We start from the raw sequence: 4,982 nt of genomic DNA, 5'->3' as shown, positions 1-4,982 counted from the left end.
TTCCTTAGAAAACTAGATATAGAGCTACCATTCGATCCAGCGATTGCACTTCTCGGTATATACCCGGAAGATCGGAAAGCAGTGACACGAACAGATATCTGCACGCCAATGTTCATAGCAGCATTATTCACAATTGCCAAGAGATGGAAACAACCCAAATGTCCTTCAACAGATGAGTGGATAAATAAAATGTGGTATATACACACGATGGAATACTACGCGGCAGTAAGAAGGAACGATCTGGTGAAACATATGACAACATGGATGAACCTTGAAGACATAATGCTGAGCGAAATAAGCCAGGCACAAAAAGAGAAATATTATATGCTACCACTAATGTGAACTTTGAAAAATGTAAAACAAATGGTTTATAATGTAGAATGTAGGGGAACTAGCAGTAGAGAGCAATTAAGGAAGGGGGAACAATAATCCAAGAAGAACAGATAAGCTATTTAACGTTCTGGGGATGCCCAGAAATGACTATGGTCTGTTAATTTCTGATGGATGTAGTAGGAACAAGTTCACTGAAATGTTGCTATATTATGTAACTTTCTTGGGGTAAAGTAGGAACATGTTGGAAGTTAAGCAGTTATCTTAGGTTAGTTGTCTTTTTCTTACTCCCTTGTTATGGTCTCTTTGAAATGTTCTTTTATTGTATGTTTGTTTTCTTTTTAACTTTTTTTTTCATACAGTTGATTTAAAAAAGAAGGGAAAGTTAAAAAAAAAAAAAAAAAGAAAAAAGACAAACAAGGAAAAAAAAAATAAAAAAGATGTAGTGCCCCCTTGAGGAGCCTGTGGAGAATGCAGGGGTATTCGCCTACCCCACCTCCATGGTTGCTAACATGACCACAGACATAGGGGACTGGTGGTTTGATGGGTTGAGCCCTCTACCATAAGTTTTACCCTTGGGAAGACGGTTGCTGCAAAGGAGAGGCTAGGCCTCCCTGTATTTGTGCCTAAGAGTCTCCTTCTGAATGCCTCTTTGTTGCTCAGATGTGGCCCTCTCTCTCTGGCTAAGCCAACTTGAAAGGTGAAATCAATGCCCTCCCCCCTACGTGGGATCAGACACCCAGGGAAGTGAATCTCCCTGGCAACGTGGAATATGACTCCCGGGGAGGAATGTAGACCCGGCATCGTGGGATGGAGAACATCTTCTTGACCAAAAGGGGGATGTGAAAGGAAATGAAATAAGCTTCAGTGGCAGAGAGATTCCAAAACGAGCCGAGAGATCACTCTGGTGGGCACTCTTACGCACACTTTAGACAACCTTTTTTAGGTTCTAAAGAATTGGGGTAGCTGGTGGTGGATACCTGAAACTATTAAACTACAACCCAGAACCCATGAATCTCGAAGACAGTTGTATAAAAATGTAGCTTATGAGGGGTGACAGTGGGATTGGGAATGCCATAAGGACCAAACTCCACTTTGTCTAGTTTATGGATCGATGTGTAGAAAAGTAGGGGAAGCAAACAAACAGACAAAGGTACCTAGTGTTCTTTTTTACTTCAATTGCTCTTTTTCACTCTAATTATTATTCTTGTTATTTTTGTGTGTGTGCTAATGAAGGTGTCAGGGATTGATTTAGGTGATGAATGTACAACTATGTAATGGTACTGTAAACAATCGAAAGTACAATTTGTTTTGTATGACTGCGTGGTATGTGAATATATCTCAATAAAATGATGATTAAAAAAAAAAAACAAAAAACAAAAAACAAAAAACAAAAAAAAAAATTCAAATACGTAAGACATAAGAAAAAAAAAAAAAAAAAAAAAAAAAAAAAAAAAAAAAAAAAAAGCAAAGCAAAACAAAACAAAACAAAAAACAACTGCAAGCCCAATACTACTTTCCTTCTCTTGGAATAGGCTGGGGAAACACCAGCTTGCCCCTGTATTTTCAAGAGGTCAGTTTACAGTCTACTATTGCATTAAAGCTTTGGGAGCTTCCAATAACAGATGAACATGTGTGAGCTTTGAGGAAGGAAAAGAATTCTTTCAGTTCCAAAATTTAGATTGATTTGGGAGGAAGTGAAATGATGCAGACAAAAATAAATGGAATATTTTGAAGTTCCAAAAAAATAAAAAAATAAAAAAAATAAACAGAGGGATACAAGTGCTAGAGAAAATGTGGAAAGAATATGTACCTAATTACTGTTGGTGGGGAAGTAGAATGGTGCAGCCCATCTGGAGGGCAGGGTGGTGGCTCCGTAGGAAGCTAAGTATGGGGTTGCCATACGGTTCTGCAACCCCAATATTGGGTATATACTTGGAAGAACTGAGAGCTGGGACACGAGTGGACATTTGCACACTGGTGTTTATGGTGGCAGTATTAACAATTTGTAATGGATGGAGGTGGCCTAAGGATACACCGACTGATGAATGGAATAGCATGGTGAACTGTGGTATATACATTCAATGGAATATTGAGTGACTACTAGAAGGAATGAAGTTGTGAGGTATGCAACTAGGTGAATAGACCTTGAGGATAGTATGTTGAGTGAAATAAACCAGAAATGAAAAGACAAACATTATAACACTTCACTAATATGGACTAACTGTAAAGTGCAAACTGAGAATTGAATCTGAGAGCATAGGTTATCAGGGGAAAGCTTATGGTAAAAGTTCCTAGATTGTAAGTTCTTACAGCAGTTACATCTATTCCTGATATGTAATGGTTATTTCTAAATTCTGAGATGCTGAGCTCTTTGTGTCTCACCTGATCAGTCCCTGGAACTTTGGGTGTCTGTGGGACATCTAATACTCAGAACCAGAGTTCGGCAGCTATGAATGTCAGCATTACCCCATACAGCAAATGTTAAAGAGGCTGAAAAAGAGATCAGACATCAATTAGAGACATGAATGAAATGGACTTTGTTAGGAAGCAGGTAAATTAGACTAAAGGGTAAAGGACAATATTGATGGTGTTTTAAAACTTCAAAATCTGTGTGACACCAAAGGAAGAGATGTTCATTTGGTGCAAAAATTTATGTTTTCTGTAGCACACTATATAATTTAACTTGTATGGTCAGTTTATTCAAACACCATAATTACATGGAACTTTGAACAGGGCATGAGATCTGGTTGGTTTGTACAGGTTAGTGTGAAGCCCCAATATATCTGAGAGTAATTTGGGCAGAGAAATAAAAATGTATTTGCAAAGCCCCCTTGAAGGACTGGGGGAAAACGCAGAAATATTAAACTTCCCCACCTGAGGAATTACTAATATTCTCACAAGCATTGGGGAGTATCAGTTTAGTAGGATGAGCCCTCGATCTTGGGATTTGCCCTTATGAAACTTGTTATTGCAAAGGAGAGGCTAAACCTACTTATAATTGTGCCTAAGAGTCACCTCCAGAGAACCTCTCTTGTTGGCCTCTCTCTAAGCCAACTCAGCAAGTGATATTGCTGCCTTCCCCCACTTCATGGGACATGACTCCCAGAGGTGTAAATCTCCTTGGCAATGTGGGACATGACCCCTGGGATGAGCCTAGACCCAGGATTGCAAGATTGAGAAAGTCTTCTAGACCAAGAGGAGGAAGAGAAATGAAACAAAATAAAGTTTCAGTGGCTGAGAGATTTCAATTGGGTTGAATGGTCATTCTGGAGGTTATTTTTATGCCTTATATAGATATTCCTTTTTAGTTTTGAATGTATTGGAATACCTAGAAGGAAATACCTGAAACTGTTGAACTGCAACCCAGTAGCCTTGATTCTTGAAGATGATCATATAACTATATAGCTTACAAAGCATGACCATGTGATTGTGAAAACCTTGTGGCTCACACTCCCTTTATACAGTGTATGGACAGATGAGTAGAAAAATGGGGACAAAAAGTAAAGGAATAATAGGGGGTATGGTAGAGTAGGGGATGTTTTGGTTGTTCTTTTTTACCTTTATTTTTATTCTTATTTTTTTATTTTTTGTAGTAATGAAAATGTTCAAAAATTGATTGTGGTGATGAATTCACAACTGTTTGACAGTTCTGTGAAAAATTGATTGTACACTTTGGATGATTGTATGGTATGTGAATACATCTCAATAAAATTGAATTAAAATATTACTGATAACTATAATCCATAGTTTACAATAGTTACATTTTCCCCATATGCCACTCTATTATTAACTCCTTATAATAGTGTTGTACACCTGCTCTAGTTCATGAAAGAATTATTCTTTATTTGCTCAGTTAATCATGGACATTCTCCACCACAATGTCCCATGTTATACATTCCCATGTTTTAGCCTCTAACTTTCCTTCTGGTGACATACATGACTTCCCCTTTCCACCACACTCACATACCATTCAGCACTGTTAATTATTTTCACAATAATGTGCTACCATCACCTCTCTCCATTTCCAAACATTTAAGTTTACCCTGCACATATTAAGAAACTACTCCCCAGGAATGTAGACCTGGCATCGTGGGATGGAGAACATCTTCTTGACCAAAAGGGGGATGTGAAAGGAAATGAAATAAGCTTCAGTGGCAGAGAGATTCCAAAAGGAGCTGAGAGGTCACTCTGGTGGGCACTCTTATGCACAATTTAGACAACCCTTTTTAGGTTCTAAAGAATTGGGGTAGCTGGTGGTAGATACCTGAAACTATCAAACTACAACCCAGAACCCATGAATCTCGAAGACAATTGTATAAAAATGTAGCTTATGAGGGGTGACAATGGGATTGGGAAAGCCATAAGGACCACACTCCACTTTGTCTAGTTTATGGATGGATGAGTAGAAAAATAGGGAAAGGAAACAAACAAACAAACAGACAAAGGTACCCAGTGTTCTTTTTTACTTCAATTGCTCTTTTTCACTCTAACTATTATTCTTGTTATTTTTGTGTGTGTGCTAATGAAGGTGTCAGGGATTGATTTAGGTGATGAATATACAACTATGTAATGGTACTGTGAACAATCGAAAGTACGATTTGTTTTGTATGACTGCGTGGTATGTGAATATATCTCAATAAAATGAAGAT

The sequence above is a fragment of the Choloepus didactylus genome, chromosome 2 (assembly GCF_015220235.1).
Source record: "Choloepus didactylus isolate mChoDid1 chromosome 2, mChoDid1.pri, whole genome shotgun sequence".
Classification (NCBI taxonomy): domain Eukaryota; kingdom Metazoa; phylum Chordata; class Mammalia; order Pilosa; family Megalonychidae; genus Choloepus; species Choloepus didactylus.
Note: the sequence above shows the minus strand (reverse complement) of the source record.